This window comes from Melospiza georgiana, chromosome 23 (assembly GCF_028018845.1).
Source record: "Melospiza georgiana isolate bMelGeo1 chromosome 23, bMelGeo1.pri, whole genome shotgun sequence".
In the NCBI taxonomy this organism is placed as follows: domain Eukaryota; kingdom Metazoa; phylum Chordata; class Aves; order Passeriformes; family Passerellidae; genus Melospiza; species Melospiza georgiana.
The window spans coordinates 2,806,034-2,818,270 of NC_080452.1; the positions used below are offsets into that span (position 1 = coordinate 2,806,034).

Consider the following 12,237-nt stretch of genomic DNA (forward strand, 5'->3'; position numbering starts at 1 on the left):
AAGACCTCAGCAGAACCCGTTGAGCACGATTGCCTGGAAACGATCGAAGCCGTTTACTCCAGTCGCCCGGATCTCAAAGAAGAGCCATTCGAAGATGCAGCCGACTGGTTCTTGGATGGTAGCAGCTTCGTAAAACAAGGAATAAGAATGGCTGGTTATGCATTAACTACCACAGAAAAGGTAATCGAGTCAAACCCTTTGCCTGCAGGGACTTCAGCCCAGAAGGCAGAATTGATAGCTCTGACTCGAGCCCTGGAATTGGCAGAGAACATGCGAATAAATATTTGGACAGACTCTAAGTATGCCTTCTCTGTTGTGCACGCTCATGGAGCCATCTGGAAAGAAAGAGGACTATTAACTACTCAAGGGAAAACAGTCAAACATGCAGAGGAAATTCTACGATTGCTAGAAGCAGTCCAACTCCCAGCACAAGTGGCCATAATGCATTGTAAAGGACACCTAAAAGGTAACACTACTCCAGAAGTTGGGAATAGAAAGGCAGATGCAGAAGCTAAATTAGCTGCTGCAAGGACCGGAAAGGTAAATATAACAGCTCTAATACCAGGAGAGCTGGATGTAAACCTCCAACCAAATTATCAGGAATCAGATCATAGATGGATTCAAAGGAATAAAGGTAAACTGTTAGACAGTGAATGGGGACAATTAGAGACAGGACAGTTGGTAATACCAGGGAACCTAATGTGGCAGATTGTAAAGACGGAGCATGAAAAGGCCCATTGGGGCCTAGATCTGCTTTACCAACATTTGCAAGCCAGGATAGCAGGACCGAAATTATTTACTACTGTAAAGCACGTTACATCCCAGTGCGAGCGGTGTCTGAAAAATAACCCGAATACGGGAACCAAGGTACACCAAGGAGCCATAAATCGAGGTAAATTCCCAGGTGAAGTATGGCAAATTGATTTTTCTGAACTCCCAAGAAAAGGGGGGTTTCGGTATTTGTTGGTATTAACTGATACATTTTCTGGGTGGCCTGAAGCATTCCCTTGTAGGACAAATAAGGAAAGAGAAGTGACTAAAGTACTGTTGAATGAAATTATTCCACGGTTTGGGGTACCGAAAAGCATTTCTTCGGATAGGGGTGCACATTTCTGTGCAAAAGTGGTGAGAGCAATAAGCAAAGCATTACAAATCAAATGGCAATTACACACGCCTTACCGTCCACAGGCCAGTGGGCAAGTGGAAAAGATGAATCATCTCATCAAACAGCAAATTGCCAAAATATGCCAGGAGACTAATTTGCAGTGGTATCAAGCTTTGCCTATTGCTCTGCTTAGGCTGAGAGTCAAACCAAGATCAAAAGAAAAGTTAAGCCCATTTGAAATTTTGTATGGTAGACCTTATGCTACGCAAGTTGTAAATGGGGACGCTATAGACCAAATCGGTAATCAGTACATTTATGATTATGTAATTACGGTGGGGAAACAGTTCGATAAGAATGCTACTGTGGTGATAGGGCACCAACCTAAACAACCTGATTGTAAGTTGCATCCGTTTAATCCCGGTGATTGGGTGTATGTTAAGAATCTTTTAGGAAAACCCCTACAAGAGAAGTGGGAGGGACCTTTCCAAGTGCTGCTGACTATCTTCACCGCGGTTCGGATCAAGGAGCGACCTAAAGAATGTCCTGACCGAAGTAGAACAAGTAGGCCAGCATCATTGGTGGGATATCTTTATAGGATACTCCCCAACAGCTACACAGGTCTTTAACTACCTGGTGCACCCAATGCTAATAATAATTGTAGTTCTGTTACTATTAACTCTCACAAATATTTGTATGTGGTGGAGACTAAGAATCATAATGAAAAGGACCCAAATGATTTGGGCTATGGTACGAGCGTATCAGCGCCCTATAGGATTAGAATTTGACGAAAGAATTCATAAGTTATAAGAAAAGGGGGGAATGAAGACATTCATTATAATGAACAATAGTTTCTGAGAAATAAAAGAATTAAAAGACACTTAAAAGTATATCAAGGGAATCGCAGAAGTTAATAAATAACCTAAAATACACTATTAGGAAAAACTTTGATCAGATATCTAGATAAGTTAATAAATAATCTAAAATACACTCACAGAAGAAACTTTGGAATTAGAATATTTGAAGAAGCAGAAGTGGAAGCCAATAAGTTAAAGTGACCTGCCAAGCCGTTAGAATCAAGCCAAGTACAACAGTAACTTCAGCCAAGCCATGGAAAAAACATGCCAAGGATAACAGGAAGATGTCCAAATTAGGAAAAGCTTAAAATTTAACTAAGGAAGACCAAGAATTCCTGGAAGACTCCGCCTATACTCCTGCCTGCCTATGAATATGCATGTAATAAATGATGTAATCCTTGTTTAAAATTGTATAAAAACCTGCTTTTGCTGTACATAACTTAGAAATCCATTTAGTGATTTCTCCAACGCGTTGCCAATAAATACCTCCTGCCTATAGGCCTTAAATCCAGTCTCTGGGCAGCTTATTATCGCCTTTTGGGGCAAAATTCGGCATCACAGCCCCGGGAGCATCACCCCCCATTTTGCAGGTGCCCGGGCAGGGGGAGCACGGCCCAAATATCCCAGGGGGGGTTCCTGGGTTTGGGGTTTTTTCAGGGGGAGGTTTGCAGCTGTCAGGGCTCCACAGCCAAGCCCTGTCCCCAGATGCCCCTCAGGGGGACATGGGAGGTCCCAATGCCAGCAGTGCCTGCTCCCAGTATGAGCCCAGTTGGTCCCTCCATGTGCTTCCAGTTTCGTCGGCACTCCCAGTATGAGCCTGGTCATTCCCAATATGGGCCTGTGCACTCCCAGTGTAATCCTGGTCACTTCCCCTGCCTTCCTGCAGGATCCCAGTGACTCCCAGACGAGGTCAGTCCCTCCCAGTCCTTCCCTATGATGATGCAAATTTCTCACAGCATGGTCCCAGTTGCTCCAAGTTCCTCCCACTTTCACTCAGTGTGTTCCCAGTTCTCCCAGTTGGCCCTAGCATAGTCCCAGGCACTCCCAGTATGATCCCAGTCTCTCCCAGCAGGTTCCCAGTCACTCCCACTTGACCCCAGTGTGTTCCCAGTTCCCCCAGCACATTCCCAGTCTGCTCCCAGTCCCACACCCAAATGGTCTGAGACCCTCGCACTATATCCCAGTTGCCCTGAACATTCTGGCAGTCATTGCCAGGCACTCCCAGTCACATCAGTGTGGTTCACTTGCCCCTAGTTATCTCCCAGGTGCTCCCAGTTGCTCTAATTATGTCCCCAGTTGACTCCCAGCAGGGCCTGGTAGTTCCAGTAACCCCCAGTCAGGGTCCAATCACACCCACTCTAATCCCAGTATGATTGTAACCACTCCTGGTATGATCCCAGTCACTTGCAGTCTAATCTCAGGTGCTGCCAGACACTCCCAGTACAATTCCAGTCCCTCCAGTGTGATCCCAGTTGCTCCCTGTCAATGCCAGCATGATTCCAGTCACTCTGAGAGTGATCCCAGTGGCTCCCAGCATGGGCCCAGCTGTTCCCAGTGTGCTTCCATCACTCCATTATGGTTACAGACACTCCCAGTATGGTCCCAGTTGAACACAGTTGCCCCTGCTCTAGTCCCAGTCATTCCCCATATGATCTCAGTTCCTCTCAGCATGGTCCCACTCACTCCCAGTTTCTCCCAGCATAGTCCCAGTTCTCCCCAGCATGGCCCCCGTTGTTCCCAATGTGATAACTGTTACCCCAGTATGGTGACAGACAATACCAGTATATTCCAGTTGTCCCCAGCATGTCTGTAGTCATTTCCAGACACTGCCAGTGGCCCCAGTAAGGTGTCAGTTCTCCCAGTATGATCCTCCAGTCATGCCCAGTATATCCCAGTTGCCTGCAGCAGGCATCAAGTCCTTCCCAGTTCCTCCAGTTTGCTTGCAGTGTCATCCCAGTTTCACTCAGTTGCTGCCAGTAGCCCAAAGTGTGATCCCAGTTGCTCCCTTTAAACCCAAATATGATCCCAGTAAGCTCCAGTTTGATCCCAGTCACATGCCAGCCCTCTCAGCGAGGTCCCAGTATAATCCCAATTGCTTCCAATTTCTCCCAGTATGGTCGCATCTGCCTCCAGCATGGTTCCAGTTGCTTCCTAGATCAACCCAGTCAGTCCCAGTATGATGCCACTTGCTCCCAGCGCGCTCCCAGTTGCTCCCAGTAGGGCTCAGTATGGGGGACCATGTGCAGGGTGTGTTTCCAGTCACTCTCAGATACTCCCAGTTTTAGTCCAGTCCCTCCCAGTACGATCAAAAGATGAGCCCAGTGTGCTCCCAGTCTCTACCAGAATAAACCAGTTGTGCTCCACATGGTTCCAGTTGCTCTCTTTCACCCTCACTTTCCTTCCAGTCACTCCCAGTATCTCCCAGTGTAGCCCAGTTCCCCCCAGCATCTTTCCAGTTCCTTCCAGTATGATCCCATTTGCTCACAAGCACTCCCAGTCATCCTCAGTGTAGTGGCACTCACTGCCAGTATGATCCCTGTAACCTCCAGCATGATCCCAGTTCATCCCAGTATAAGCCCAGTTGTTTCCAATCACCTCCAGCGTGCACCCAGACACGCCCAGTTCCTGCCAGTTGCTCACAGCTGCACCCAGTCACCCTCAGTATAATCCCAGTCACTCCCAGTTTATCTCCTTTGCTCCTAACATAGTCTCAATTGCTCTCCGCAGGCTCCTGCTCACTCCCAGTATGATCCCAGTATGATCCCAGTATAATATCAACACAAACCCAGTACAGTCCCAGCATGATACCAGTGTGATGTCAGTACAAAGCCAGTACAGTCCCAGTCACTCCCAGTACGATCCCAGTGCAGCCCAGTCCCTGGCAGTGCTGCCACTGCTGGGATCCCCCAGCCCTGTGTGCGTTCCCCCCTGGCGGATGTGCCGAGAGGAGCCCCAAGGGCTGGCAGTGGCCAGGCAGGGTCCCCAGCAAGGCCCAGTTTGGATGTGCAGCCCCCAGTTTGCCTCTCCTTTGGCCCGGGCCAGGTTCCCCCCGCCCGCAGCGGCTGGGAGCAGCCGAGAGCCCCGCGCTGTCCATCCCGACCTGTCCCGGCTCCATCCCCACTCCTGCCACGGGCTGCAAGTGTTGCGGAACGGGGCACCGAGGGTGTGACTGCTGCTGGGGGTAGGAGGAGGAGGGAGGGAAGGGCAGGGATGAAGGGAGAGGAGGAGCAGGGGTTAGGGGGGAGGAGGAGGAGGAGGGCAGATGGAAAGGGCGGAATGGAAGAGGAGAAGGAGGTGGAGATAAGACAGAGGAGGAGGAGGAGGGGGAATGGAAGAGGAGGAGCGGGAGGAGAAAGAGGAGGGAGGGAGGCGGGGTTAGGGGGAAGTAGGAGAGGAAGGAGGGATGGAGGAGGAGAAGGAGGTGGTGGTAAGACAGAGGAGGAGCGGGAGGAAGAGGAGGGACAAAGGCAGATCAAGGCTGAGCTGATGGAGCCGCGCTCGAGCCCTGCCTGAATTCGCAGCCCCCCCCCCCCATGGGATCATCGCCCCCCGCATTGCGCAGGTGAGCGGGGAGGGGGATCGTGGCCCGGATATCCCGGGGGGGTCGGTCGGTGTGGTTTTTGGGGGGATGTTTGGAGAATGAAGCAGTCCAAGGCTGAGCGGAATAGGCCTCTTGGGGGGACATCGGGGGGTGCCGGTGGCGGCTGCCAGCAGAGGCAGCCTGGAGGAGCAGAGCCCTGTGTCCCCCAGGAGCCCGAAGTGGGGAGCGCAGAGAGGGGGAGCGCCGCCACTGGCGGGAGCCTGGAGAGCCTGGAGAGGGGCAGGGGGGACTCCTTGGAGCCGCTGCAGCCCAGAGCAGAGAATGAGGGGAGAAGGGAGCCCGGGAGCCCAAACACCCCCGTGTAAGGGACGGTCCCAAGTTTCCCTCATTTGCCTCTCGACCCTCGCAAGGACAGAGACCCAGACCCTGAAATCCCTGACTGCAGTCCTGGCCTGGCTGAGGTGGATGCCTGCCAAGTGATTGTTTGCAGCTGTGCTTGCTGTGCCCAGGCTGCACTGCTTGGGGCAGGGCCTGGCAATGAGCAGCTTGCTCTCTTCGCTTACAGCTGATTCACGATTCCCGCTCACCACAACAGCCCATCAATTTCCCTCGTCTGGGCCAGATGCCACTGGCTTTAACTTTGTTGATCCCCCATGGAAGATCCTCATCTGTCTCACCAGTGCTGACAAGGACAGGGATTGAAGCCCCCTCCCAATGACTGAGACCCTTAAAATTCTATCCCGGGGGCGCTGAGCTGACTGGAGTGGTATGTCTGCTAAGTGCTACCTGCAGGTGTGTTCGCTGGACAAAGACTGGTTTCCCATGGCAACCAGTCCTGAAACAATTGGCCCTGCTCACTGCTGGGGCTGGTTTGTCCTGTTTGGAACTGGACTGTCTGGACTGTTGCCTTCTGATATAAGGCAAGGCGACCTGGTTCCGAGGAACAGCACAGCGACCCGCTCTCCAGGGTCGCTCAGGCCAGAGAAGCACGCAGACACCAATGTGGTGGACAATCAAAGGCGTTTATTATCTCTTCTCGTGGGGTTTTATAGTCTAAGGGGGTGTCTCTACGTCAGAGGGGTCTGCTTTACCTTCTATGGTTAGTAAGGAGTGGAAAGTTACCAGGAGTGGGGTGGAAAGTTACTGGCACTACTGTTAGGGGGGCTACATTCCCAGTTACATTCCTAGAGAGATCCCTTATCTTAAGGGATTAGGGGGAAAAGGGAGTCCTGCCTTTCCGTTACATCGCGTGATCTTCCGACCGCCTGTCCCTATCTACCACACTGGACTTGTTCCCAACTTTTTCTCCCCTGTCCTGTACCTGTTCCCTTGACTATAAAAGACCCCTGAGTTAACCAAAGACTTTGAGATTCTTCCCAACGTGACCAGACAGATCTATTGGCCAGACCATGAGGATTTCGTCTGTCCATTGGTAACTATTTCCCCCACTCTTTCTCTCTCTCTCTCTCCTTTACTTACTTTCTAATAATTTTATCACATTTGCTGTGGGCACCCAATAAAAGGTGCATTTGTTCTGGATGATACTGAAAGTCCCCCTGCTCTGTATCTTTTGCACTCTGAGATGGGTAAAAGGAACCATCACAAGCCCTGCTTGTACCAGTGGATCGTGACAGCCTGGCATCCTGAAATGGGGAGAGCGAAGAGGGGGGAGCTTTTGGCACTGCTGGGACTGCCAGCAGCCTGGACAGGGTGGGCACCAAGGGGAAGGCGGACACCTAATACAAGCGTGACCCCAGTAGCTGGGACAGGGGGGAACCTCCTAACAACAAAGGGGAGGGACCAGGGATAGCAAACTCCTGGGAGGCTTTTTCAGGGCTGAATCTTGGTGTTTGGGAGGTTTTTCTGGTGCCCAGGTGGCTAGAATTGTAGAGATGGACTTGGGCAGAGGAATCTTCAAACTCAACATGCTCATCCCTTGTTTTCCCCAAACCAGGATTTCCCATTGCCGACCCCAAGGAAGCTTTGAGGAAGATGAAGATGCCCCAGGACACTGAGGCAGGTGAGGAGGAAGTCAGTGCCCCTTTCCCCTCTGTGCTGCTCCATCTCCCAGCCCAGCACAGCCCCGGCTGCAGCACAGCCCTGGGGGGATCTCCTTGCCCTTGCCTGTGGCACAGAGGCAAATCCCATCCTGTCCTTGTCCTTCCTCCCCCAGAGCAGGAGCTGAGCATGGAGAGCAGGGAGGACAAATGCCTGCGGCAGAACCTGGTGGAAGAGGCCGTTTTGAGCGGCTCCATGGCGCAGGAAGCAAACGGGGAGGAAAAGCCCTGGAGCTGCCGCACGAGGAGGGGCTGCAAACGCAGCTGGCGGGGATCTGAGGGGGAAAGAGCCAGCCTGGGCCAGGAAGGCGGCCAGAGCTGGAGCCAGAGCTTGGATCTGGTGCTCCATGAGCAGCTCCATGATGGGGAGAAGCCCCACACATGCATGGAGTGTGGGAAGGGCTTCAGGTGGAACTCTGGGATGAACAGGCACCAGAGGACCCACACTGGGGAGAGGCCCTACGAGTGTGGGGAATGTGGGAAGAGTTTCAGCCAGAGATCCCACCTGATCGTTCACCAGAGGATCCACACGGGGGAGAGACCCTACAAATGCGAGGAGTGTGGGAAGAGTTTCAGCCATAAGTCCAGCCTAACCAACCGCCTCGTGATCCACACTGGGGAATGGCACTATGAGTGTGGGGTGTATGTGGACAGAGCTTCAGCCTGAGGTGCAACCTGATCAAGCACCTAAAGATCCACACTGGGGAGAGGGCCTATGAGTGTTCTGAGTGTGGGAAGAGGTTTCAGACCAGCTCAAATCTCCTCCGGCACTATCAGACTCACACAGAGGAGAGGCCCTTCCAATGCCCCGACTGCGGGAAGGGATTCAAGCACAACTCCACCCTCGTCACCCACCGGCGCATCCACACTAGGGAGAGGCCCTACGAGTGTCCCCAGTGTGGGAAGAGCTTCTCACAGAGCTCTAACTTGACCCAACATCAATGGAGTTACCGCTAAGGGAAGCCCTGCAAGTGCCCCCAGTGTGGGAAGAACTTCGTGTGCTGCTCCAGCTCCATCTCCCACTGGAGGAGGGACTTTGGGCACAGCCCTGGTCACTCACATTCCCTGTGATCCATCTTGGGAACACACCGGGCTGCTTCTACTTCTGGTTTGGCTTAAATTTTCTTCTGCTTCATCTTCATCTCTTCAAAACCACCAAAACAGGGTTAAATGAAATAAATTGATCAAATATGTCTACAGTCCCAAAATTTCAGAGTTTTTTAAAGGGGAATTTATGGTTTGGGGACAATATTCTGGAGGATTTGTGTGTTCTGGGGGGATTTTGCGCAGTATTCTCCATCTCTTTGCACTCCAAAAGCCAGGAGTGTCACCTCAAAACAACTGAATCCCACTGAAAAGAACTGAATTTTAATTCATACAGTCCCAATCCCACTTCAAAATGCCTTGTTGGCACCTCAAAAAAACTCAATCCCACAGTAGACTCACTTGATTTCACAGCTGCCAGGGTGAGATGGGGTTGGAAGGAGATTGGGAGAAGTGGGATCCCAATTTGGAGCGGTGGGATGGGGATTGTGTGGGGCTGGGTGTGTTGGATGTATCTGATAGGAAATAAACCTTTCAGGGTTACTGATTTCTGTCCCGTTCATTTTCAGTCACTTGCAGTTCTGTTTGCAGAGTGCCACCTTCTCAGCTGATTGTGTTTGTGTCCCCTGTTCTCTCCTGGCTCTCTTTGCCTGCTCTGTTTCTCTCTCAGTGCCTCCCTTGAGCCAGGGCAGCTGCCACCAAAGACCCTGCCCTGATTTAGTTCCCAGTGCAGGAGCTACAACAGCCATGGGTGAAGTTCTGAAGACTGGCAGTGAAATGTCACTGTAGGACCTTGCTCCACTTGGCTTTTGGCCCCTTCTTAAGAGCTTTGCCTTCAAAGGCAGGAACATTTTTCCCGGCTGGGAACTGGAATTCCAGACCCTTGGGGTGTGTGCCGTGCAGGACCATACAGACTGGGATCATATAGATCAGGACCATGCAGACTGGGATCATATGGAGTGGGACTGCACAGACTGGGACCATATGGATCAGGACCATATAGACTGGGATCATACATACTGGGATCATATGGAGTGGGACTGCACAGACTGGGACCATATGGATCAGGACCATGCAGACTGAGATCATGTGGACTGGGATCCCACAGACTGGGTGTGCATGGACTGGGACCATGTGGATCAGGACCATACAGACTGGGATCATACAAATTGGGATCATATGGACTGGGATGGCTGCACTGGACAATGCAAATGGAGGCGGTCCCAGTCTGCCCAGGGCTTCCTCCCAGTTGCTCCCAGTCCCACCCGAGGGAGCAGCCAAAGCTCTGGAGCGAATGTGAATGTGGATGTCCTGGAGTGATCCAGGTACAGGTCCTTGTGCCAGTCTTGGAGCAATCCGGAGTGGTCCTGTTCCTGGTGCTGACCTTGGTCTCAGTCTCGGTCCCAGAGCACCCCCAGTACCGGTCTCAGTACACCCACTCAATGCCATGTTCCGCAGCCTAGGTGTTGATAAGGCCATTCTTGAAATGCGTCCTGTTGTCTGACTCAGTTCTCTCAGGAGTTCCATGTCTCCAAAGGACTTGCTTTTCAAGGCCCAGGATGGTGTTCCAGGCAGTGCTGTGATGCACTGGGTAGGTCTCCATCCATCCACCATGGTCAGCACATAGCGCTTGCCCTGGCGTGTGTGGGGCAGTGGGATAGAGTCAATCTGCCAGGCCTCCCCATACTTGTACTTGGACCACCGCCCACCGTACCACAGGGGCTTCACTCGCTTGGCCTGCTTGATGGCAGCACACGTCTCAGTCATGGATAACCTGAGCAATACTGTCCATGGTTAGATCCACCCCTCGGTCTTGTGCCCACTTATAGGTGGCATCTCTGCCCTGATGGCCCGAGGCATCATGGGCCCATCGAGCTAGGAATAACTCTCCCTTGTGTTCCCAATGTAGGTCTATCTTGGACACCCCTATCTTTGCAGCCTGATCTACCTGCTCGTTGTTTCGGTGTTCCTCATTAGCTCTACTCTTGGGGACATGGGCACCTTCATGGCGGACCTTCACAGGCAGTTTCCCTACCCTGGTAACGTCTTTCCACTCATCAGCAGCCCAGACTGGGTTTCCTCTATGCTGCCAGTTGACCTCTTTCCACTTCTCTAGCCATCCCCACAGAGCACTGGCTACTATCCAAGAATCAATATAGAGGTAGAGCTTTGGCCATTTCTCTTTCAGCAATGTCCAGGGCCAGCTGAACAGCTTTCAGTTCAGCAAAGTTGGCTTGATCCACCTTCTCCTTCAGTGGCCTCTGCCACCTGTCATGTGGGGCTCCATAGGGCTGCTTTCCCCTTCCGGTTCATTCCCACAATGCGGCAAGAACCATCAGTAAAGAGAGCGTATCGTGTATCTTCTGCTGGCAATTGGTTGTATGGTGGAGCTTCTTCAGCCCGTGTCACTTCTTGTTCCCCTTCATCAGAGAGACCAAAGTTTTCACCTTCTGGCCAGTTTGTAATTATTTCTAGAATCCCAGGCCCATTCGGGTTTCCAATATGGGCGTGCTGGGTGACAACAGCAATCCATTTGCTCCATGTAGCACTGGTGGCATGGTGCGTAGAGGGAGCTTTTGCTTTGAACATCCACCCCAGCACCGGTAGTCGGGGTGCCAGGAGGAGTTGTGCTTCAGTGCCTATTACCTCTGAGGCAGCCTGGACTCCTTCATAGGCAGCCAAGATTTCCTTCTCTGTTGGAGTGTAGTTGGCTTTGGACCCTCTGTATCTTTGACTCCAAAATCCCAGTGGTCGGCCTAGAGTCTCCCCAGGTACCTTCTGCCAAAGGATCCAGAACAAGCCATGGTTCCCAGCTTCAGAGTAGAGCATGTTCTTCACCTCTGGTATTGTCCTGACTGGGCCAAGGGCTACTGCATGAGCAATCTCCTGCTTGATCTGGGCAAAGGCTTGTTGCTGCTCAGGGCCCCACTGGAAAGTGTTCTTCTTGCGGTTTACCAGGTAGAGAGGGCTCACGATCTGAATGTACTCAGGAATGTGCATTCTCCAAAAGCCTATGGCACCTAGGAAAGCTTGTGTCTCCTTCTTATTGGTGGGTGGAGACGTTGCTGTGATCTTCTTAAAGACATCTATAGGAATCTGAGACCGTCCATCTTGCCACTTCACTCCTAGGAACTGAATCTCACGACCTGGTCCCTTTACGTTATTCTTTTTAGTGGCGAAACCAGCTCCCAGGAGGATTTGGATGATTTTCTTTCCTTTCTCAAACACTTCCACAGCTGTGTTCCCCCACACAATCATGTCATCAATATATTGCAGATGTTCTGCAACCTTACCCTTTTCCAGTGCAGCCTGGACCAGTCCATGGCAGATGGTGGGGCTGTGCTTCCACCCCTGGGGCAGTCGGTTCCAGGTGTACTGCACTCCCCTCCAGGTGAAAGCAAACTGAGGCCTGCATTCTGCTGCCAGAGGAATGGAGAAAAATGCATTGGCAATGTCTATAGTGGCAAAGCACTTCGCTGCCTTGGACTCAAGCTTGTACTGGAGCTCTAATATGTCTGGCACAGCAGCACTCAGTGGTGGAGTCACTTCATTCAATGCATGATAGTCCACAGTCAATCTCCATTCTCCTTCAGATTTTCACACAGGCCAGATTGGGCTGTTGAAGGTGAGTGGGTC

At 51.8% G+C, this 12,237-nt stretch overlaps 2 pseudogenes; one reads left to right on the forward strand and one right to left on the reverse strand.

The window, feature by feature from the left end:
• Positions 1-12,237, reverse strand: part of LOC131093001 (zinc finger protein 850-like) — a 364,742-nt pseudogene that overhangs the window by 46,679 nt on the left and 305,826 nt on the right.
• Positions 1-12,237, forward strand: part of LOC131092856 (zinc finger protein 850-like) — a 44,766-nt pseudogene that overhangs the window by 8,207 nt on the left and 24,322 nt on the right.